This window comes from Mercenaria mercenaria, chromosome 11, assembly GCF_021730395.1.
Source record: "Mercenaria mercenaria strain notata chromosome 11, MADL_Memer_1, whole genome shotgun sequence".
Lineage (NCBI taxonomy): Eukaryota > Metazoa > Mollusca > Bivalvia > Venerida > Veneridae > Mercenaria > Mercenaria mercenaria.
This window is the reverse complement of record NC_069371.1, coordinates 31583435-31609998: the sequence shown is the minus strand read 5'-3', so window position 1 is coordinate 31609998 and position 26564 is coordinate 31583435. Positions and strand designations below refer to the sequence as shown.

The window sequence follows — 26564 nt, the reverse complement described above, 5'->3', positions numbered from 1 at the left end:
CATGACCAGCAGATGACCCCTGTAGATTTTGAGGTCAATAGGTCAAAGGTCCATGTCACATTGAACCAGAACAGTAGACCTTTTGTTTACAGTAAGCAAATAATTTCTGTTCCTTGTGCAATTACTGAATGCATCAAGGGGGGCATTTCGTGTTTGACGAGCTCTTGTTTTGTCTTGATTTTCATAAATCTTTGTCAGATGCAGTATAATTCAAAATTTGGTTCCCTGAGGTTAAATTATACTAGGCCAGTAGTTAAAATTATAGAGTAACTTTATAGTTTTCTAGAAGCCATTCTACCTTCTCTGTGACGATTTGATAAAAGACATTGTATCTGAAATCATTCGTCCTCCACCTCTGATAATTCATGTAGGGAAGTTGGCAGTTACTTGCGGAGAACAGGTTTGTACTGGTACAGAATCCTGGAACACTGGTTAGGTTAACTGCCTGCCATTACATGACTGAAATACTGTTGAAAAACTGCGTTAAACCCAAAACAAAAAAAGAATATTTTCTACATGTTCACCATTAAACAGTTCATATGTTTTTGTCGATGAGTGTTCATCTCTTTGAAATGTACTACTCCCACACGATAATTTAAACGACAGAATGTTTATATTTTCGTTTGATTCTTACGGTTTTCATGCATCGTTGAACTCAAAAAGGTTGTCAATGATAAAAGTTAAGTGCATACTGTAATGTTATGCAAAAATATTTTCTGTATTGAAATGTTTTAATGAAGAAAAATCATAAATATCAGACATGTTATTGTTTGAGTTATCATGCAGGATTTATAAGTCAAATTCAAAACTGGGTAACCACCTTATGAACTAGGCCACCCGATTAAATCATAGAAAAAATACTTACTGACACTCTGACACCTTAAAAGGTCACATTTTCTGCTTTGTTCTCATAAATCTTTGTCAGAATGATCGTCTCTGTGAAATCTAGGATAACTGGGGTGTCTCAGGTCCAAAGCTATTTACTTTTTTTAAATAATGGCTGGGGCTTCAAATTATTGCCTAAAAGTACATAAGAGTTCTTTGTTGTTTTTGCTCTGTTAAGAGTCACACCAACGCAATCTAGGTTATATGGAGACTTTTCCAGTTTTTGATGGTGGAGGCAGGCCCTATTATGCCCCTTTTAGCATTATTTCATCACAGGTGGGCACCTTGGGGTGTGTGAGTCATTTATTTTGTTCAAAATTACACATGCCAAACTTAGTAACTATATAATTTCAAATTAGCTACAGGAGGTTATAAAAGACATTTACAAAAATTAGCAGGGATATTAGTCCTTAACTGCTACCTGTTGCCAGACAATTTTCTCAGCAAAATCGAAGTAAGACGAGATATTCTGGTACAAACACATTTACAATAACTTCCTAGAATTTTTATACATAATATATGTTATTTTGTTTGTATGAACATGATAAGTAACGACAAAAAACAATAACAGCCCTGTTTTTCTTCATTATGAAAGTTCCTAAGAAAGTTATTTCGGCATTATTTAGATATAAAGAATAATTCAATAATTGGATGACAGACATAAATGACAAGACTAATAGAAAATTTGGCACTTACAATAGATCACGTCCAACTTAATTTTTATCTTTATTAACTTAAATGATGAAATGACAGTAGGTTTTGATTAAACAGGTTTTGTGCATTAAGGCATAAAAACACTAAATTTATTTTGGCAATAGTTTTTTTGATGAGAGCTTTTCTGCATTATGGAACAAAAACACTAAATGTCTGGTGGCATTTGTATCTGATGAGAAAAATTTTGTGCATACTTCTCATTTGGGTCTCTGTGGCCGAGGGGTTAAGATGGCAGACTTCAATCACTTGCTCCCCTCCCCCCACATCCCTCCCCACAATGTGGGTTCGAAACCTAGCTTGGCTAATATGGAAGGTTGGTGGTTCTACCAGGGTAAGATATATAATGAAATTGTCAATATGTAACATTTATAGCCAAATGGTGATTATTAAGGAGTTGGGGCACCAATGTCCTTATAATAGACACACATCTAGTTCTTACTCTTTGAAGTGTGAATACTTCTTGTTATTAGTTGTTTTCAAAGAATCCTACATTTATGTTTAATGACTGTGCAGGTGATTATGCTTCAGGCATTCATACTTAATGTCTGATTGTAGTGTTCCAATACATTCTTCATCTGTTCTATGTCACTATTGCGTGACTGAGAGAGTTTCACAATTTTCTTGATGCATGTTACCAAAGAGTAAAGTTAAATCAGTAACGAGAGGAGTAATAAAGAATTTATAGGTAATCAATGTTGCCTTATACTATGATTGTGTAAGTCATTGATTAACTGATGTAGATAGAACATAATACAAGTAGACTTGTAAAAGTCGTTGTAAAGTAGTGCCAGAAATTATATTCCACTTGCTTTCCCTGTTCCCTGAACCACTTAGTCAGTCTTCACCAAACGTGGTCTGTAGCATTATAGCATGGAACTCTTTCAGATTTGATGAAATGGTTCTACTAGACCCGGGAACAGCTAGTGCTGAACATTGATCTTCTGCATCTGTAAATGCTAATTAAGTAACCAGTTTCCTGTACTGATTAAACCTTTAGCCTGCTAAATTTCTTAAATGAACTGGTCCATCATTCAATTTGGGCAGTACCATTTATTATTCGAAGGGGTGTTCACTGAAAATTTACTATCTGAATAGCGAACAGTGCAGACCATGATCAGACTGCACGGATGTGCAGGCTGATCTTGGTCTGCACTGGTCGCAAAGGCAGAATCACTTGCCACCAGCAGGCTAAAGGTTAAGTGTTTGTTCCCTAGATGCTGCTTCAGGGGCCTGTTTCACAAAAGTTCTTAAGTTTCCTGCGTAGTTCTCCCATTAGTATGGACTTTTACATAAATTATTCCTTGTATCATTTTTATCTCATCTGAACTTTGTTCAGTGAGAGCTATTAGTATAGTCCGGTGTCCATCAAACTTGGTCTGTAGCATTATTATAAGGTCCTCTCATTAATTAGTTAAATGTGAGCAATTAGAAATAGAAATAAATATACCTTTAAACGATTTCTTCTCTTGAACAGATGGATGGATCTTTGTCAGACTTGGTCTGTACCATCATTAAAAGGTCTTCTCCCAAGTTTCTTCAAATGGACTCTTTGCCTCTTTTAGGGGCCAGTAGAGCTAAAAATAGAAATGCCTTTAAATGACTTCTTTTCAAGAACCGCTTGATAGATTTTCATGAAAATTGATTTGTAGCATCAAAATAAGGTCCTCTACCAAGTTTGTTCAGTTGGGGGCACTTAGCCCCATTTAGGGGCTGCCAGATCTAAAAAATGAAAAACATTTATATGGCTTCTACTCATGAACCACTGTATGAATCTTCATCAAACTTGGTCTGTATCATAATTATAAGGTCCTCTCCCAATTTTGTTCAGATGGAGGCCAGAGCTAAATATAGAAATACCTTTAACAATATTTTCTCATGAACCACTTGATGGATCTTAATCAGACTTGATTTGTAGCATAATGATAAGGTCCTCAATCAATTTTGTTAAATTGATAGCTTTTGGTCCCTGTAGGGGTTGCTAGAGCTAAAATAAAAATACCTGTAACCAGTTTGTTCTCTTGAACTGCTTGATGGATCTTAATCAAACTTGATGTGGTCTGGATCATCATTATAAGGTCCTGTACCGAAGTTTGTTTGAATGGGGACACTTGGCCCCTTTTAGGGAACACTAAAAATATAAATACCTTTACATGACTGTTTCGCATGAACCACTGGATGGATCTTCATTAAACATGGTGCGTAGCATAATCGTAACTTTGCTCAAGTAGGGACGCTTGGCCCCATTTAGGGACCATTAGAGCTAGAATAATAAATAGAAATACCTTTAAATGACTTCTTAGAAAAAAAAAAACCTCTCATGAACTGCTTGGTGGATTTTCATCAAACTTGGTCTGTTGTGGCATTGTAAGGTCCTCTCCCAAATTGGTTCAAATGGTTCTTCTTGATCCATTTTATGGGATACCAGAGATAAAAATAGAAAATAAAATAAATAACTTATTATCTTGAGGCTTGTGGTAACTTTTGGGCTGTCACAGCAAAATATAGAAAAAACACCCTTTAAATAACTTTTATTTAATGAACTTCTTATAGGATGTTCAACAAACTTTTTGCATGAAGGCACTTTACTTGCGAACCACTGCAAGGATGTTCACCAAACTTTTTGCATGAAGGCACTTTACTTGTGAACCACTGCACCCAGGACCTTCAAACTTCACTTGCTGATAGTACTTATTGAATAAACGACCCATACTGACTTTGGGGTCACCAGGTCAAAGGTCAAGGTCACCAGGTCAAAGGTCAAGGTGCTGTGGGGGCATTTGTCACCATTAGTGACAGCTCTTGTTCATATACATAAAAAACAAACATCCAAATGATCCAGATGAAACTATTGCGGGAATAATATAAAACGGTTATTACATGCGTTTGGAAACTTGCCCTGTCCGGATATTGGTTCCCAAACAGATTATGACTTTAGGCTAAACAAACAAAAACGCTTTTAAAAATGTGGTTTAAAGGTCCATTACTAAGGGAAAGTGAGTTGGCAATTTTTTTCATAGCCAGTGCATAGACTTCTGCAAGACACTAAATAATGAAGATTGGCAGGTCAAAATTTACAGAAGGTCTTTGGAACTCAAAGAAATGTATGTGTATTATGTTGAAATTTCAATGAATCGACAGAATGACCCCCCAGGTCTTTTTAACTTTCTTCATACTTCGTAGAAAAATAATTGTACATATACTGCGATTTATTTTGAATTTCTACATACCAACTTTCATTTTCCAATAAAATGAAATAGTTTCTGTGCTTTTTAAAAGAAATTAAAATGTTCACTTTCCTTAGTGTTGGACCTTTAAATGTGCTAAAAATCAATAAAATACATTAGTGAACTTTCTGTCTAGCCATTATACTTAATTCCAGCTTTAATTTAAATAATTTATTCACCAATAGTTGAAATTTCCCAATTAATAAAAACATAAAAAACTAATAACGAGTTATAATTAGGTAGCAGTATATTATATAGAAGATATCAATGGTATAATATACTGACGAGATAAAGAAACGCCTCATTGAAATTTGGTGTTATTTTTTTCCTAACGCTTTTAATTGTTGTGAAATGTAGTGAATCTACATGTACTCTGACCGACAAACACAGTGAACAAAAACTCGCGCGATTTCATTCAGCCATTTGTTCACTTCATGTACCTGGTCATGATTTCCTCGTGCAGTCCGTGCATGTAAACCATGTGGTTTGATTGAACGATTTTTGCACATGTACATGTGTAATACGACACACAACCATATTTTCAGCTATTCTCTGAAAAAAAACATTAGTTTTCGTAATGCCGAGGCTGAATTCTGAAGAGAGGGCTCAGGTTTTGGCTATGCTTGAAAGTGGGCGAACGCAGGAACAAGTTGCTAGACGTTTTAACGTCTCTCGTTCGACAATTGTGCGTCTTATTCGACGTGTTAGAGACACGGGAACGTCTGTCCATAGACCACGTTCAGGTAGACCGCGTGTAATGTCAATACGACGGGATAATTATATACGTCAACGTCATTTACGTGACAGATTTGTGACAGCGCAATCTACGTCACGTATAGTTGTAGGTAACCGTGGACGTCCAATTAGTCGACATACAGTGAGAAATCGACTCAGAGAACGCGGAATTACCTGTCGTAGGCCCTACCGCGGTCTAATTCTAACGTTACGCCACCGTCACCAACGTCTTATTTGGGCCCGCAACCATCGCGGCTAGCGTTGGCAGAACGTAGTGTTCAGTGACGAGTCGCGTTTCAACTTGTGGAACGCCGACGGACGTATCCGTGTCTATAGACGACGCCATGAACGCTACGCAAACAATTGCGTTTTGGAGCACAATCGTTACGGTGGAGGTGGAGTAATGGTGTGGGCAGCAATCAACCATAGGTTTAAGTCCCAACTCGTCGTTTGCCAAAGTAATCTCACAGCAAGGCGTTACATCGACCAGATATTACGTCATGTAGTTGTCCCTTTATTCCGTCAACGTCAAGGATTAGTCTATCAGCACGACAACGCGCGACCTCACATTGCACGCGTCACCAGGGACTTTCTACAGGCTGGAAACATTAATGTTTTACCTTGGCCGGCGTGTTCACCGGACTGCAATCCGATTGAACACGCGTGGGATTATCTCGGACGGTGGTTACGCCAACGTCAACCCCAGCCAGCAAACGTCCGGGAACTGGTAGCAGCGCTGCACCAGGAGTGGGCCAGAATCCCACGGTATCTGTTACGCAACTGGTGCGGCTCTGTGAGGCGTCGCCTTGCTGCTGTGGTTGCTAGCAGAGGTGGCCACACGCGCTACTGATTTTTCTAATGCAATTTCTCCGACCGGGCTATTAAAATTCAAGATTTAAGCTTAATGCGACAATGAAATGATTTCTTTTTGACCATAAATTCTTGTAAAGCATCCAATTTGCGAATGGAATTGTTCTTTTCTAATTTTGAATCACGGTTAACGAAAAATTGTATACCGAGTTTGAATGAGGCGTTTCTTTATCTCGTCAGTGTATTTCAATTTTTCATGAATAATTAATGTCACTATATGCACAGGAAATGGTTCCAGTTGACTTTGTTTCCCAGGAGACTTTTGCTTTGGAGGCTGCTGTCAATCTGACACTTTCTGCATTTAGAAAAAGTTTGTGAATTATTTATTTTATTGTGAAATTTAAAGCCATGGAATTTTAATGAAGCAGTTATCAGGAAATTTAAGGTCAGGGGGCATGTAATTTATGGTTTCCTGATTGCATACTTTTTTTTTTCAAACAATGCAATTTTCCATAATTTAAGTGTTTCCGCACCTAACAGACCCTGCCACACCATTCCCTGGTGTACTACTGTATAATATATAAAACATGAGCATCTTTTTGTACAATTTTTGATTATGTAAATTGTGTTTTGAATGTTATACATAAGGCTGTTTGGGTTAAAAGACAGTTAATTTTTTTTTCTTCTCATCAACAATGACACGTCCTGCCAAATGACATGACAGTTTTGTCACTAGAAAATTAATTTGATTGTTGTTACATCTAATTTATATTGTTAAATAATATTTTTCTTGGGATAGATACAAAGTTTCATAATTTCTCAAATAAGAAGGTATGATATGTGTAATGTGATAATACAGGCTAATAATTCAATTTAACTGATGAAAAGTTACAGATCATTATTACTGATTTATTATCCGTTGCCGAGGGAGATGGGATGTATTTGTGGCATTGTTAGTCTGTCCATCCAGCTGAATCCGTATCTATGACATTTTTAAAATATTTAAATGAAACATTGTAGAAATGTTAACTGCCATTCTGCATGTTTCAGTCACAAGATTTATGGCCCATTGTACATGTGTGATACATGTATATTATTATACATTATTCATTTTCTGTCCATCAAGAGTCATATGTCAGACATGGTTTGAAGGATTTCAATAAAACAAGGCAGAAATGTTAATTTCTATGAAGAAATGTCTTCCAGGCCATGCAAGTTTCAGCCTGATTGCTTAAAGAATACAAGATTTATTGCCCTTTGTACTTGTATATATATCTCACATGTATTGTTTTTCTTCCATTTTCTGTCTCTCTGAAGTCATATCTCAGATATGATTGGAAGGATTTCAATAAAACATGGTAATAATTTCAGCTGTTATAGTGAAAGTTTCATTGAAATTGCTGGAGGAAAAAAAGAGATAATGATTCTTAGTATAATTCATATAATGCTATAACTATACTATGCAGGCTATTTCTTTGCAAATTTGCTTAGGTCAAAATTTTGCTACGAGATATTGGAACCAAGCTAGGTACATTTCAAGCTTTACTGGAGACAGAGGTACTGTATGCATTCTGACCTAGGGTCAAGAACAGTGTCGCTGTTACTAATAATAGAATATTGTTTTTGCTCAATTAGAAATGTGAAAAGCCTTGTTCCAGTTGTGTTTGTTGAAGCCAGGTCATTGCTAAAGTCAATGTCAAGTTTGTATTTTGGATGCAATGTCCAGCATAACACATAAAACCCAATTTCAACTGAATTTGCTCAAGGTAAAGGTCACAGTTCAAAGTCATTTGTCAAGTGAATATTTCTCCATATATATTTAATCAAGAATTAAATGTACTTATATTTCGTGTGTTTATAAGGCTTATTAACCACATTGGGACTTTTTGAAAATCCATGAATCGTGCTGACTGATGTTGCGCTGGCAAAAGCATGTTTGATAGGGTGTAACCAGTGTGTTGAAATTGCTTTTTACTATATTAAGGTTGCCTATTCTAGATATATTTTTGAAAAGCAGTAGGAATTTATTTACAAAGAGCTACTGTTTTCTGTCACCATGATTAATATCAGTTTGTTGCTTTGGACTTTATTGTGGGCTATTACAGTTGAAAACTGAACCCAAAAAGGGAAAAAACAATCTCGTGAAACAGCTCCTGTGATAGAGTGGTTCAGAAAGACAGATTCTCCTTAATTTCTCCCAAGGGGGTCTTTGACTGTGAATGCTGGTATGTGCCACTATTGAAGTGTATTGTGGGTAATAAATGGTAGAAATGTCCAAAACACAAGCAAAATATAAATGTTTTACTACTTAAAGATCAGACAGGAGCAATAAATTTGGCAACCTGATCTGTTTTGTTGGTGATTTGATATGTTTTACCCTTGTTAGATTGATGCTTTATAGGGATAAACACAGTTACTGGATAAACTTGGGACAAAAGCTTTCAGTTAACCCTTTCTGTAATGAATTTGTCCATCTCTCAATTTGATCGACAGTACCATTAACTATTAAAAGGGGTGCATACCAAAAAGATACTGACTGAATGGCGAACAGTGCAGATCATGATCAAACTGCATGGATGTGCACGTAAATAATGACCTACACTGGTCGCAAAGGCAGAATCAAACATGTCCAGCATGATAAGGGTTGAATAAATGTTTTTTAAACTTTAAGATAAAAATTATATATATAAACCAATATTTGTTTAAGACAAGAGGGCCAAGATGGCCCTAGGTCGCTCACCTAAGAAACACTCCATAACAGTGTAAAACATGTTTGACCTAGTGATTTCATGGAAACAAATATTCTGACCAATTTTCATTAAGATTGGACCAAAAAATTGGTCTCTTGCGATAAAACAAGCATTTTCTTAGATATGACCTAGTTTTTGACCGTAGATGACCCATGTTCAAACTCGACCTAGATTTTATCAAGGCAATCATTCTGACCAAAATTCATGAAGATCAACTGAAAAATACAGCCTCTATCACATACAGAAGTTTTTTCTTGGATTTGACCAAGTGACCTAGTTTTTGACCTCAGATGACCCATATTAAAATTCGACCTAGATTTCATTAAGGCAATCAACCTGACCAAATTTCATAAATATCAACTGAAAAAAACAGTCTCTATCGCATACACAAGATTTTTCTTTAATTTGACCTAGTGACCTAGTTTTTGACCTCAGATAACCCATATTCAAAACCGACCTAGTTTTCATCAAGGCAATCACTCTGACCAAATTTCATGAAGATCAATTGAAAAATAAATCCTCTACTGCATACACAATGTTTTTCTTCGATTTGACCTAGTGACCTAGTTTTTGATCCCAGATGACCCATTTTCGAAATCAGCCTAGATTTTATCAAGGTAATCATTCTGGCTAAATTTCATGAAGATCAGTTGAAAAATACAGCCTCTATTGCATACACAAGGTTTTTCTTCGATTTGACCTAGTGACCTAGTTTTTGACCCCAGATGACCCATTTTCGAACTTGGTCTAAATTTCATCAAGGCAATCATTCTGACCAAAATTCATGAAGATCAATTGAAAAATACCGCCTCTATCGCATACACAAGGTTTTTCTTTGATTTGACCTAGTGACCTAGTTTTTGACCCGAGATGACCCATTTTCGAACTCAGCCTAGATTTCATCAAGGCAATCATTCTGACCAAAATTCATGAAGATCAATTGAAAAATACAGCCTCTATCGCATACACAAGGTTTTTCTTTGATTTGACCTAGTGACCTAGTTTTTGACCCGAGATGACCCATTTTCGAACTCGGCCTAGATTTCATCAAGGTTATCATTCTGACCAATATTCATGAAGAAGAATTGAAAAATACAGCCTCTATCGCATACACAAGGTTTTTCTTTGATTTGACCTAGTGACCTAGTTTTTGACCCGAGATGACCTATTTTCGAACTCGGCTCAGATTTCATCAAGGTTATCATTCTGACCAATATTCATGAAGATTAATTGAAAAATACCACCTCTATCGCATACACAAGGTTTTTCTTTGATTTGACCTAGTGACCTAGTTTTTGACCCGAGATGACCAATTTTCAAACTCGGCCTAGATTTCATCAAAGTTATCATTCTGACCAATATTCAGGAAGATTAAATGAAAAATACAGCCTCTATCGCATACACAAAGTTTTTCTTTGATTTGACCTAGTGACCTAGTTTTTGACCCGAGATGACCCATTTTCGAACTCGGCCTACATTTCATCAAGGTTATCATTCTGACCAATATTCATGAAGATTAATTGAAAAATACAGCCCCTATCGCATACACAAGCTAAATGTTGACAGACGACGGACGACAGACGACAGACGACAGACGCCAGACGACAGACGACGGACGACGGACGCCGGACATCGAGCGATCAGAAAAACTCACCTGAGCATTGCTCAGGTGAGCTAATAATAAAGGGAAGATATTTAAATTTCTGATATAGATAATTAACAAGGGAAATGTTCTGATTCTTTGAGATTATGCTAGAATACTCAATGACTTGCTGGAAACAAATAGAAAAGAGGATATGTCTAGTTTGTTTTAATATAAATCATACCACAAGGTTTCTAAGCTTCTTACAGTATTGATTTGGTCTACTGATCCTTACTGTGTTGCCATATATGTTCTTGAAAATGGCTTATTATGTCTCGAATGAGGAAGAACAACTTCTTAGTGTGTTTTAAATGAACCTCAAATTTAAGTATTCATAATGTGTTTTAAAAATGAACCTTCAATTTAAGTATTCATAGTGTCTTTTAAATGATTGAACCTCCAATTTAAGTATTCATAGTGTACTTTAAATGAACTGCCAATTTAAGTATTCATAGTGTACTTTAAATGAACCTCCAGTTTAAGTATTCATAGTGTCTTTTAAATGATTGAACCTCCAATTTAAGTATTCATAGTGTACTTTAAATGAACTGCCAATTTAAGTATTCATAGTGTACTTTAAATGAACCTCCAATTTAAGTATTCATAGTGTACTTTAAATGAATTGCCAGTTTAAGTATTCATAGTGTATTTTAAATGAACCTCCAATTTAAGTATTCACAGTGTATTTTAAATGAACTGCCAATTTAAGTATTGACAGTGTATTTTAAATGAACTGCCAATTTAAGTATTCATAATGTATTTTAAATGAATCTCCAATTTAAGTATTCATAATGTGTTTTAAAAATGAACCTTCAATTTAAGTATTCATAGTGTATTTTAAATGAACCTCCAATTTAAGTATTCACAGTGTATTTTAAATGAACTGCCAATTTAAGTATTGACAGTGTATTTTAAATGAACTGCCAATTTAAGTATTCATAATGTATTTTAAATGAATCTCCAATTTAAGTATTCATAATGTGTTTTAAAAATGAACCTTCAATTTAAGTATTCATAGTGTATTTTAAATGAACCTCCAATTTAAGTATTCATAGTGTCTTTTAAATGAACCTCCAATTTAAGTATTCATAGTGTATTTCAAATGGACTGCCAATTTAAGTATTCATATTTTAAATGAATTGCCAATTTAAGTATTCATAGTGTATTTTAAATGAACCTCCAATTTAAGTTTTCATAGTGTCGTGCCTTTGAATATATTGTGGCTGCCAGTTATTTTGCCCCCCTTCGAAGAAGGTGGGTATGTCGGTCTGTCCGTAGACCAATCTGTTTCTGGATGATAGATCAAGAATGCTTTGGCCTAGGATCATGAAAGTTGATAGGGAGGTTGGTCATGACCAGCAGATGACCCGTATTTTTTTTTTTGGTCAGTATGTCAAAGGTCAAGGTCACAGTGACCTGGAACAGTTAAACTGTTTCCAGATGATAACTCAAGATTGATTAGGCCTAGGATCATGAAAATTGATAGGGAGTTGATCATGACCAGCAGATGACCCCAAACGATTTTGAGGTCAGTAGTTAATAAAGGTCAAGGTCACAGTTACCACTTGGGCTTAGGATCATGAAAGTTGATAGAGAGGTTGGTCATGAGCAACAGATGACCCCTATTTGATTTTGAGCTCAATAGGTCAAAGGTCAAGGCCACAGTGACCTGGAACAGTTAAACCGTTTCCGGACGATAACTTGAGAACTCTTGGGCTTAGGATTATTATTATTATTATTATACCAGATTTATATAGAGCCCTTTTCATGATCAGTTTCACATTCAAAGGCGCTTTACATAGTTCAAATGCAGCCACACAGGGCACATAATTCATCCTCTACTAGTACAGACACAGAGCGATCTGACCAGAGGGACAGAATGAGACAAAGCCCCCATGACAGAGAGATCAGAAATCAGATAAGGCTTGTCCAGCTAACTTAGCCTAGCTCGTTGCGAATAGACAGTCTGGTTCTTTAACGTGCCCAGTGTATAGCACTGATACACGCAAGGATTGCCTGGATTCCTGACCAGTACACCTCTAGTTGGGTGGGAAACACTGAAAAGCGTTTCTGAAAATTCCCGAGTAGCTGCCGGGGATTGAACCCCCGACCTCAGGATTGGAAGGCCAGTGTGCAAACCACTGAGCTATCCGTCCATCCAGGATCATGAAAGATGATAGGGAGATTGGACATGAGCGGCAGATGACCCCTATTGATTTTGAGGTCAGGTCAAAGGTCAAGGTCACAGTGACCTGGAACAGTTAAACTGTTTCTGGGAGAAAATCTGAGAATACTTGTGCCTAAAGATCATGAAAGTTGATATGGAGGTTGGTCATGACCAGCAGATGACCCCTATTGATTTTGAGGTCAGTAGGTCAGAGGTCAAGGTCACAGTGACCCGAACAATTAAACGGTTTCTGGAGGATAACTTGAGAACACTTGGGTCTAAACTTTAAGGGGATGTTGATCATGACCAGCAAATGACCCCATTTTGAGGTCAAAGGTCAAGGTCACAGTGACCAGGAACAGTTAAAATGTTTCCTTGATAACTTGAAAAGATTGGGCATAAGATCACGAAACTCAATAGGGAGGTTGATCATGACCAGCAGATGACTCCTTTTGATTTTGAGGTCAGTAGGTCAAAGGTCAAGGTCCCATTTACCCAGAACAGTAGAACATTTTTTGCCAGATAACTAGAGAATGCTTTGGTCTATGATCATATTTGATAAGGGAGTAATAATGACCCATAATTATTGATTAGAGGTCAGTATGTCAAACCTCCAGTGTTCCTTGTGCAATTACTGAATGCATCAAGGGGGGCATTTGTGTTCTAGCTCTTGTTACTTAATAGCCTTATCATTAATTAATCATAATCTTTTTTTATTGCTTAAACTGCAGTCCAGTCAGTCAGATGTTTGTATAATAACAAGGGCTATGCAATTTTCGTTTTGAACATAATGCCCATAACTGTAAAAATTCCACAATTTTATCCAGGCCAACACGGGAGGATTTAATGGACAGGCCCCGCACTTACCTGTGCCCCATCTAATATACAGTATGCATAGAATTGAGGTCAAATTTCTTGAGGTTACATAGTAGACACCTTGTTATTAAAACAGTCGGCAAAATGGAACAATTTAATGATATAAAATTAATGTAAACTATTCTACAAATAAAGATAAATTAAAGAAATTTCACTGTTGCAATGCAGAATAGGCATAATCCATTGCTGAGGATTCTGGGCCACTTATATTCAGAATCACATAAGTGCATTTCTGTCTTAGACCTGAGTAGCAACTCCTCTTACTTTTTGCCCTTCATTTAAAAGTCTGGTGTTTTTATGAGCCAAATAAGAAGGCAATAATTTTTTTATTGGAATGAAATTTCCAGCAATATGAGAAAAATGAGACTATTATCTGCCCATAACTCATACATGTATGTACCAGTATATATTATATTGAATATGTATCATATTTCATAAAGCCATGTTTATCATATAAATGATGCTCATAAAGTAAAATCGTGTATCTATTTTAATGTAAGACTGTATACGGATGTTGTTTCATTTTAATGGAACTTTCAGAGAAATGATGGTTTATGTCTCCCATAAGGCTCATGAATCATTTCTGTAATTATGAGAAAATAAATTGAAACTGGAGATTTTTTTCCTAGGCTCTATGTTTATTAGATATACCATTGTTACCAGTAAGAAATTTATAGGTTTTCTTTTCGTTTATTATGGTGTGATTTTCAGTGTGTTCAAGTCCATTAACCATAACTTAGCTCCAGTGCTGATTATAATTGGGAGTGATGTCTCTTGTATTGGAGAGAAGTATAAGTTCAGTGTTTTTTCATTAAACCTTACCCAGCTAAATTTCTTAATAATGAACTTGTCCGTCTTTCAGTTTGGACAGTATTATTAACTGTTAAAAGGGGTGCTTACCAAAAAAAATAGTGACTGAATGGCGAATAGTGCAGATCATGATCAGACTGCACAGATATGCAAGCTGATCATGATATACACTGGTTGCAAAGGAGAATCAGTCATGTTTAGCATGATAAGGGTTAAGAAAAATGTTTAAAAAATTGAAATGTTACAGCTAGCAGCTGTGACTTTATAACATAAGTATATATAATGATTGTTCTAAAGTGAAATATACTTTAGTTTCAGTGTTCTAACAATCTTTGGATGAAAAAGAACTTATTTCAATTCTTAATTTCAAAGTTATATTGTTCCCTTCAATGGGAAAAAGTTTTATGGGATTTTTATGCCCCCAAAGGTGGGCATATTAAAATCGCACTGTCTGTCCATGTGTGTGTGTCCGTATAAATTCTTGTCCGGGCTGTAACTTCAACATTCGTAGCAGGATTTGAAAATATTTGACACAAATGTTAACCATATTGAGAAGGTGTGTCGTGCTTATGACCCGGATCTCTCAAGTCAAGGTCAAGGTCACAAAATGATGTGTAATTTTTTTCGTGTCTGGTCCATATCTTTTTGGCACATGGAGGGGTTTTGATATAAATTTGCACAAATGTTCATCTAATCCAAAGTGTATGTTATGTCAATGACCCCAAACTCTTGGGTCAAGGACAAGGTCACAATTTGACATATCAGTTTTCTGCATGCAGTCATTTTTTTTTGCTTTTGTTGGGTTTAGAAGTCATTTTGTGCAAATACTATTTTAGCCTGAAAATATGCAGTGTGCTTGATCCGGGTCTCTCGGGTCAAGGTCAAGGTCATTATTTAATTTATAGCTCACCTGTCACGAAGTGACAAGGTGAGCTTTTGTGATCGCACAGCGTCCGTCGTCCGTGCCTGCATCCATGCGTCCGTGCGTAAACTTTTCCTTGTGACATCTCTAGAGGTCACAGTTTTCATGGGATCTTTATGAAAATGGGTCAGAATGTTCATCTTGGTAAATTCTAGGTCAAGTTCAAAACTGGGTCACGTGCGGCCAAAAAGTAGGTCAGTAGGTCTAAAAATAGAAAAACCTTGTGACCACTCTAGAGGCCATAATTTTCAATGGATCTTCATGAAAGTTGGTCAGAATGTTCACCTTGATGATATCTAGGTTAAATCCGAATCTGGGTCACGTGCGACCAATAACTAGGTCAGTAGGTCTAAAAATAGAAAAACCTTGTGACCACTCTAGAGGCCATAATTTACAAGGATCTTCATGAAAGTTGGTAAGAATGTTCACCTTGATGATATCTAGGTCAAGTTCGAAAGTGGGTCATGTGCCATCAAAAACTAGGTCAGTAGGTCAAATAATAGGAAGACGTTGTGACCTCTCTAGAGGCCATATATTTCACAAGATCTTCATGAAAATTTGTCAGAACGTTCACCTTGATGATATCTAGGTCAGGTTCGAAACTGGGTCACGTGCCGTCAAAAACTAGGTCAGTAGGTCAAATAATAGAAAAACCTTGTGACCTCTCTAAAGGCCATATTTTTCATGGGATCTGTATGAAAGTTGGTCTGAATGTTCATCTGTTGATATCTAGATCAAGTGCGAAACTGGGTCACGTGCGGTCAAAAACTAGGTCAGTAGGTCTAAAAATAGAAAAACCTTGTGACCTCTCTAGAGGCCATATATTTCATGAGATCTTCATGAAAATTGGTCAGAATGTTCACCTTGATGATATCTAGGTCAAGTTCGAAAGTGGGTCACGTGCCTTCAAAATCTAGGTCAGTAGGTCAAATAATACAAAAACCTTGTGACCTCTCCAGAGGCTATATTTTTCATTGGATCTGTATGAAAGTTGGTCTGAATGTTCATCTTGATGATATCTAGATCAAGTTCGAAAGTGGGTCACTTGCCATCAAAAACTAGGTCAGTACGTCAAATAATAGAAAAACCTTGTGACCTCTCTAAAGGCCATATTTTTCATGGGATCTGTATGAAAATTGGTCTGAATGTTCATCTTGATGATATCTAGGTCAAGTTCTAAACAGGGTCATATGCGGTCAAAAACTAGGTCAGTAGGTCTAAAAATAGAAAAACCTTGTGACATCTCTAGAGGCCATATTTGTGAATGGATCTTCATGAAAATTGGTCAGAATGTTCATCTTGATGATATCTAGGTCAAGTTCGAAAGTGGGTCACGTGCCTTCAAAAAGTAGGTCAGTAGGTCAAATAATGAAAAAACGTGACCTCTCTAGAGGCCATATTTATCATGGGATCTGTATGTAAGTTGGTCTGAATGTTTATCAACTGGGTCATGTGGGAAGAGGTGAGCGATTCAGGACCATCATGGTCCTCTTGTTATTTATTTTGTGCTGACAACATTAGCATTCTTGGGCACACTTCGGGGCCTTTGTCACTAATAGTGACAGCTCTTGTTGATATATTCAGAGCCTATACAGTAGTGGGAGTAACTTCCATTTTGTGGAAGACTCCCCTGTGGAGTATTGTTTTTGGGCATTTTTTAGGAAGTATACTGTACTTTGTGTTTAAAGTTGGCAAAGAACATCTTTTTAGGTTACAGTTATCCAAAAATGCTTTTTTGAAAGCTTTACCAGCCCTAACAGAACATTATGGAGTCTGTTGCAGGCAGGATGTCAGATTTACCACTGTGATAATAGGAAGTTCTTGCTTTATAATTCCCTAATGTAATATAGTACTTTATTGAGAGCAGAGATACAACCAAATTTCTGACAATGTCAGATATGGTTTCATTTAGGAAGGAAATAATGTTTTGTACAATACAACTAAAGACCTCTGTTTTTTGTGAAGCATTAGGTTGTCTCAGTTAGTGTGAGTGGTTAAAGCAGGAAGTCTCTGTTGCTCAGGTGTAATGTTAGGAAGGTTAATTGTTCTTAAACTTTACCCTGCTAAAATTCGAAAATGGACCTTTTTTTAGAGCTTAAGTGTAAAAGTGCACTGACAAATGGTTGGAATTAAAGTGCATGGTTATCAAAAAATCAGGTGTAGTCTCAGGAAGAAACATAATTATGTTTCACAGCGACTGAAAAAAGAAATATATTTGTAATCAACAGTGGTTGCCAACATTGTAATACATTTTGGTGCCATAACTTAATTTACTCATCAGATACAAAGAAGTTATATCAGAGATTTTGTTGACATTCCTATCATTTCTTTTATTACTCTTGTAAGATATTTGTAATCTTGGCAACACTGTATCAGCATTTTCATGTAAACAGTTCAGAGTTTCTGTAAATTGTTCTGAAATTATTTACATCTGGGGAGTTGGGAGTTTATCAGTGAATTTGTGTTTATATCTTTTTTCATTACACTCTAAAATTACTGTTTAATTGCCTATAAGTCAAGCCCTTAAGGTGGAAGCTGATAAAAAAAGTCATGAATTGGATAGTTTAGTTGAACAATTTTGAGCGATGAAATAGGATTTTAAAAAATAATTGAGAAAATATTAGTCGAAGAAGAATATTAATTTTTAAGAAATTTAGAAATTGAATTTGAAATATTCCTCTCTGTTTTGTTTTTATTTGAATTATTATTGAATTAGAGGAAATAATTTAGCAATTTAAAAGCCAGAAGTCATATAACCCTTGTCAATAATCCTTTAGTCAATGATCAAGCCATTGCTGTTGTATAAAAAATGTACACACATAAAGATGAAACTTTTCATTACTGTATTAAAGCCTAATATGGAGTGAAGAAAAGAAAGACTAACAGAAGTGATAAATTGAAGAAACTAAATGTCAGGAAAACCAGAGTCAGTTTAATTGTATTACAGATAAATCCTTATTTTATTACAGTCTAACCTGTGTAAGTTGTCACCTCTGTTAAGCAGCCACTTGTCTTAAAAGCAGCCACATTTGCTTAAATTCCCATTTCTATGTTTTCAAATCTAATGAACCTGTATTAACCAAGAACCTGTCTTAAATGGCCACTTCTGCTCCTCAATGTGACTAGCTTAAGATAGGTTTGACTGTACATATTTAGTTGCCAGGCAGTTTGTTGTGGTGAAACTTATACTTGATAATATGCAGTTACCTCCCTTTAATCTTAGATATGTTATAAATTGTAACTATTCATAATGAATTTAAATTGCTATCCTAAGTTTGATATACAGTATTCAGACAGAAAGTAAATAGGCTGTTTAAGTAACAAGTCCATCTAAATGGGTTTTCTTCTCTGTACAGCTTGTTCAATTACATGTTTTAAGAAAATAAATAATTTTCTACAGAAATGAATGAAATTATTTAAGTGTTATATGTATCTTGCTGTCTGAAATAAAAATTGAAAAGAATAAAAATAAGACTATGATTGTTTAATTGTTTCACAGTTGTAAGTAATTTGGCATGTTGCCAAATTTGTCTTTTGTCTTGATTATGTACCCTATGCCTACTATTTATGCAGTGAATTCAGGATTCCATAATGTAAACAAAAACTAAGTACAGCAGATCATTGATTGAAAATGTAAAATTGATTAAATTATTCTTAAAATAGAACTGTAGGTAGCACAGAACTACTGAAACATTTTCCTATTCTTTGAAAAAAATGTCTTTAAGATCTGTGTAGAAAATGTATTTTTTAACCTCCATCCCAGAAAGGAATAGTTACTTATTGAAATATTCACTTCTAATCATGATAGGATTTTTAACAAGACCGCCTATGTCAGCGATATTGGCTGCAATATAAGCAGGAAATAATGGCAAACATAGAACATGGCACCATTGCTGTAAGAGATTGAGAAATATACCCACTTTCGTATAACTCGGTATCAGAGTCTGAATTCCTGATTAAATACTGTAGTTTTAATGTAATTATGGAGTATAGGGTATTTTATTCAGATTTTATTTTCTGTATTGATGAATTGAAACCCTATTTATTCATTATATCCTCGAAAGTAACACTATGTTTTATTAAAGAAGGCATAAGTGTTACAAAAAGAAAAGGCCTATCTATAGAATTAAAGTTGCTGAAAAATGTGTATAAATTCAAAGAAGTGTTTGAAAAATCTGTTGAATCGTCTTTTGATTTCATACATACAAGCTTGATTGTTGCACTTTTCATCACACATAGTTCAGGTACAATGCCAAAAGTAGGTAGCATTTGAGGACCTGGCTTACTTTGATCCAAGACCCTGTTGTCACTGTTGATGGTTGAAGTTAGTTATGAAAATCATTTTTGCAACTTCATGAATGCACATCCAGAATTAGTCTGCTGGTAGTTTAATATCAGAGCTTAGTTTATTTCACAATATGGCTTATTAATCATTTGGCTCATTGTTGATGAATCTGATTTTGGTCCTTATATGGATGGACTTTGTTTTGGGTGTTTAGAAGATTTTAAGTCCCGAGTTAAGAAATATTTTCACTTCTGACAGAGCATATCTTAGCAAGCTTTTTGTAATATAAGTATACACTTTTTGAGTGGGTTGCCAGTCAATAGTCAGAACTATTGCCCAAAATCCAAAAGACCTGAGTGGCTTATAGTTTTGACTATTGTCTGGCAAGCAGTTAAATGCTTAGAAAAGAATTTCAAGGCTTTACTTTCGAAAGTTTTGACTTTAGCCTTGCAAACGTGTGTCGAACAATAGACCAGTAAATAGCACAAACTATGGACCAGGGAATTTATTTTATTTATTTATGGCAGTTGTATAATAATTAGTGATAAGCTTAACTTTATGGATTTAATTAAACTTTTGTTTGATTTACAGATGCTGACAACTATTGTAGGTTTCGTGAATTAGTTACATTTATTAGATATCATGTAGATTTTGTGTCATTAAAACATGTTAAAATGGTTTTATGTGTTGCTGGTGCATCAAATTATGTCATATTTTACTATATTAATGTAGATTTTAACTGTGTATTTTCAGGTCTTACCTTGGTGAACTAGCTATGCTGAACTGTACAGATAGAATATATAATCATATCATAAGGAACTTATCCAAATATGAGTTTGGATGATAGTGAAACTATGGACCTGTGGAACAAGGCAGGTAATAGGAAGTTATAGCATGCCAGATACAGTATACAGCTGAAAGTCCTGGCAGATCCTGGTTACAGTCTGTAGATCTTTGATGGAATGTCATTGCAGATCTTTGATGGATGTCATTGCAGATCTTTGATGGAATGTCACCACAGCAGTTCATAATACTATTGAGGAGTAGTACAGAATGTGATTACAGTTCCATGGGCTAATGAATGGTTTTGTGATACATGTAGAACCATGGGGCGGATAATTTGATGGCTGATATAATGACTGTTTTATAGTAGTGTGAAAGATCTATGTGATACAACTGATAACAGATAAATGGATAAATAAGAGATTGAGACTTTAGTTCAGTGGATATACATCTCTTATATTAATATAGTTTTGAACTGCAAAATAAGGTTTAAGATGATTATATAACCATCATTTTTCTAATAGCTTTGACAGACAGTGTGGCCAACTTCTGTATTATATCAATGGCTCTTTTGAGGCATTTTGTCATGATATAAATGGTGGGCATTAAAAGTGTCCAAGCTAATTTTATCCTTAAGACTTTACCCTGCTAAATTTCTAAAATGGACTGATTCATCATTCAGTTTGGGTTATACCATTTATTATTCGAAAGGGTATTCACTGAAAATTTACTGACTGAATAGCGAACAGTGCAGTTAGTGCAGGCTGATCTTGGTCTCCATGGGTCACAAAGGCAGAATCACTTGCCACCAGCAGGCTAAAGGTTAAGAAGCAAGTATAATCACTGCAGTAGGATTTTAAATGTTAATAAATCTGACCAATATGTTTGTCGGAATTCCCACAAGGGTGTGATGACCTGGGACACTTGCTGAAATGTAGGAAATCTCAAAGTCTAGTTATGCTACTAAAATATGTTTTTGTGTGTTTGGATGTTGATTTATTTAAAAAAAATAGAAGAAAGGCATAGAATTTTAGAAGATAGTTTAAGTAAGTGGTGCTGATCTTACTGGAACTGAGAAATATGAACAACACTTGATTGGAGAATTGCTAGAAAGTGTACTCAAGGTATCAGATATGTTAAATATAGGTGAGCATGTTCTGTGTGATACCTGTTTGCTCAGTGCAACACCTTCCAAGTAGGTATTCAAAGACTTCTGTTGGGGTCTAGGTCAGATTATTTAGTTACTCTGCTATTGAATTTACATGTAAACATTTGAAATGGCAATGAAGGGCTTTCATTTGTCTCTTCATACTTTTCTTGGCAAATGGAATCAAAATACATATATGAATCTGCAGAATTAACCAGTAATTTCTTTTGTAAATCTATAAATATAAAAGAATTATAAGTTACATGATGTAATAGGGTATTTGTTTGTACAGATAATATGTTTTATAATGGTAGACAAATACCAACAGCTGATTCTGACAGATTTTGCCAGTTATGACCAATGTTTTTTTCCATACAGAGAAAATAGGAAATTCTTCAATATTTTTACTTTTGTGTGCTGTATTTAAAAGTCAATGAAACTGCTCTGCTCTTTCAGTTGTAAAATTAAAAGGAGATATTTTATCAAGAAATGATAATACATGGTAGGAAATTGAGTAGGACTTTTTGTTTGACCTTAAAAGTGCTTTCTTATGCATGTATAATATAGTCGGAACAGTTACGTGTGTTTATGAAAGATGTGACATATTTGTTACTGATATTGATGCATGAAGGTAATGATATTGTATATAACATGTACATGTTTAAGTGTGAAGTTTGAAAATACTGAAAAGTGGCTCCTTATTATGTTGATTATTATTTTCAGTAGTTTCAGGAAACTGTTTTAATGTTTTTAGGCAGTTATAACACTGATATTGTATTACAAATGTTTATTGTATGATTACCTATTGTTTTGGCCTGTGTATAAACCAAGTCCTACTTTCTGTAATGCCTCCAGGTAAGAAGCATCCTTGGTTGGGTGGTTTAAATCACTGACTTCCAGTTACATCATCATTGTTTCCAGTCACAAGGTCACTGACTTCTGGTTAAACATAATTGATTTCCAGTCACAAGGTCACTGACTTCTGGTTACATCATCATTGATTTCCAGTCACAGTGTCACTGACTTCCGGTTACATCATCATTGATTTCCAGTCACAAGGTCACTGACTTCCGGTTACATCATCATTGATTTCCAGTCACAAGGTCACTGACTTCCGGTTACATCATCATTGATTTCCAGTCACAGTGTCACTGACTTCCGGTTACATCATCATTGATTTCCAGTCACAGTGTCACTGACTTCCGGTTACATCATCATTGATTTCCAGTCACAGTGTCACTGACTTCCGGTTACATCATCATTGATTTCCAGTCACAATGTCACTGACTTCCGGTTACATCATCATTGATTTCCAGTCACAAGGTCACTGACTTCCGGTTACATCATCATTGATTTCCAGTCACAAGGTCACTGACTTCCAGTTTCAATATCATTGGTTTCCAGTCACAAGGTCACTGACTTCCGGTTACAACATCATTGGTTTCCAGTCACAAGGTCACCGACTTCCGGTTACATCATCATTGATTTCCAGTCACAATGTCACCGACTTCCGGTTACATCATCATTGATTTCCAGTCACAAGGTCACCGACTTCCGGTTACATCATCATTGATTTCCAGTCACAAGGTCATTGACTTCTGGTTACATCATCATTGATTTCCAGTCACAGTGTCACCGACTTCCGGTTACAACATCATTGATTTCCAGTCACAGTGTCACCGACTTCCGGTTACAACATCATTGATTTCCAGTCACAAGGTCACCGACTTCCGGTTACATCATCATTGATTTCCAGTCACAATGTCACCGACTTCCTGTTACATCATCATTGATTCCCAGTCACAATGTCACTGACTTCTGGTTACATCATCATTGATTTCCAGTCACAATGTCACTGACTTCCAGTTACATCATCATTGATTTCCAGCATCATTGGTTTCCAGTCACAAGGTCACTGACTTCCAGTTACATCATTGATTTCCAGTCACAAGGTCACTGACTTCCAGTTACATCATCATTGATTTCCAGTCACAATGTCACTGACTTCCGGTTACATCATCATTGATTTCCAGTCACAAGGTCACTGACTTCCAGTTACAACATCATTGATTTCCAGTCACAAGGTCACTGACTTTCAGTTACAACATAATTCACAAGGTCACTGATTTCCAGTTACAACATCATTGATTTTCAGTCACAATGTCACTGATTTTCAGTTACAACATCATTGATTTCCAGTTACAAAGTCACTGACTTCCAGTTAAAACATCATTGATTTCCAGTCACGGGGTCACTGACTTCCAGTTACAACATCATTGATTTCCAGTTACAAAGTCACAACATCATTGATTTCCCGTCACAAGGTCACTGACTTCCAGTTACAACATCATTGATTTCCAGTAAGAAAGTCACTGACTCCCAGTTACAACATCATTGATTTCCAGTTACAAAGTCACTGACTTCTATTTACAGCATCAATTTCCAGTCATTAGGTCACTGACTTTCAGTCACAAGGTTACAGATTTCCACTTACAAGGTCACTGACTCCCATTCAGAAGATCACTGACTTCCTTTCACAAGGTCACTGATTTCCAATTACAGGATGACTGACTTCCATTCAAACGGTCACTGACTTCCAAGTACTAGGCCACTGAGTTTCAGTTGCAAGATCGCTGACTTCCATTCACAAGGTTACTGACTTCCAGTCAAAATGTACTGACTTCCAGTCATAAAGTCAATAAGTTCCAGTCACTGAAATAATGTTCAGAAATGCACTTTAAGGTTACCACCACTTTTAAACCTAGAAAGCAGACATATGACCAACATTATATTGGAGTGACTTAAAATCAAATAAAGTCTCAAGCTAAGAATTGTAACAAAGTAAAAACATTCATACTGAAACTACTTTGAAACTGTTCCTAATGATTCCAGTATGACACTGTCAATCAGTCTAAATAATTGATCTGTAGTAATGTGTGATATTTACTTAACTTTTGTTTTGAGGAAAAAGAACTCGAGATGATCATTCATGGAAGCAGAGTCAGAAAGCCTTTGATGAGGAAATGTAATTTGTTTGTTACTGTCTCTACGTGTATCTTTTCACTTGGTTATTTTTTCAGATTTTATGTGCTTAATAAGTGCCTGTAAAGGAGGTGAGAAGTTGATTAAATTTGACAACATTTGTTCCATACCTTTCTTTTATATTTACTTTGATTTCTGAAGGTATTACATACTGGAACACATGCAGCAATGACTAGCTTATTTTGAAGCATGCAAGTGAACAAATATAGCATGACATGTCCCAGCAAATTCTAATTGCAACATTCCTAGTTCATTTTGAAAATTTGAGTGTGAAAACTTTTAATTTAATCTTAGATGTTTTATGCTTAAATTTTCTGACAGTACCAAAAGTTATAAAGTCCCCCTTCAAAGAAGAGGGGATATATTGCTTTGCCCATGTCCCATCAGTCTATATGTGGTCCACTGGATAATTATATAAATTCTGATCAATTACTAGAAAATGCCTGGGCCTACAATTTCATAGGATGGTTGCATACCTTGTTTTTTATCATAACATCAGAGGTGAAGGTGACTGTGACCTTGCAACTAATAATGGTTTTTTATAAAAAAAACTAGGGAATGAATGGACCAATGGCTGTCAAACAAATAGGATATTTGCATGCAGTCAGTAGATGACCCCTGTTGGTTTTGGCATCATATTATCAAAGGTCAAGGTCACAGCATACTGGTGACTGAAAATAATGCCATCAGAGGGCAAACACATTTTAAAAAAGCTTTTTTTGAGTTTGCTAATTAAGCCCGCAAGTAAAACTTTATGCTTAATTTCATCAATATGATTTCACTGAATAATTTAAGTGTTTGTTATTCCATACCTCATGTTTTTATTTCGATGTAAATGAGATGTGGAACCAAAATTTGTAGTCCTGTTTGGCGCCATATAACCTATACTGTGTTGGTGCGCCGTAAAACCCAAATAAATAAATAAATAAATATTATAATGTATTAATTGGTTGTAAGTTGCACAAAGACGTCATATTGTTAAAATCATTTTATCAAAGCTGTTAACATACCAACGAAATTCTCATTCTCAAAGCAAAACTGTAACTACTGATAAACCAAAGTCCAAAGATTTTATTGTGTTCTTGTAATATTTCAGGGCATTTGTATTACATATACTTGTTTCTGGTCTTTGTCAATCTAGCTTCTCTTACCAGTTGCAATCTACTTAACTTCAATATTTTTCCATTGTTATTGAATTGGGTTAAGTTATATCTAACCTTTGGAAACCAAAGAATAATTATGTGACAATTTAGTTAGTCAGGAGATAATTGTTTCCAATTCTTAGATGTTTTTGTTAATATTAATATAGAAAAAAATGTTTAAGTTTGTGAGAAGTAATTTTAAATCGATGTTTACAGTTTGTGTGTACATATATATAAACAAATGCATACTTTTAAGCATATGAGAAGAGATGTTTATTTATTGAAAATATGTATATCTTATTTGTTTGTCATGTTATGTAAGTATGTATGTATCAGGTACATTGCATTTTTTGGGTTAAAACCATTTGAAAATAAAATATTTTCAAAAATTTAAATTGTTTTTGTTATTGTTTACAAATTGATCAAGGCAAACTATTGTGATACTGCTGTGTCCATCATCTGTCAATAGTTGTACTTTCTCAAAAATGTTATTGTTGACATTTTGCAGTCACAGTTTTGACCTAATCTTGATGAAACATGAACAGAATGTTTTTATACCCCCAAAGGTGGGCATATGAAAATCGCACTTTCCGTCTGTCCATGTGTGCGTTCCTGTAAATTCTTGTCCAG

At 35.5% G+C, this 26564-nt stretch overlaps 1 protein-coding gene across 8 annotated transcripts in view; it reads left to right on the top strand.

The window, feature by feature from the left end:
- LOC123531790 (zinc finger CCCH domain-containing protein 10-like) overlaps nucleotides 1-26329 on the top strand; it is a 288284-nt gene extending 261955 nt beyond the window's left edge. For 7 of the 8 annotated variants that reach the window (XR_008365982.1, XM_053517073.1, XM_045313034.2 and 4 more), the window contains one exon: nucleotides 20574-26329. The gene's annotated coding sequence lies outside the window, so the exon portion shown is untranslated. The remainder of the gene's footprint in view (nucleotides 1-20573) is intronic. The other variant, XR_008365981.1, reaches the window with a different exon arrangement.
- The last annotated feature ends 235 nt before the right edge of the window (nucleotides 26330-26564 follow it).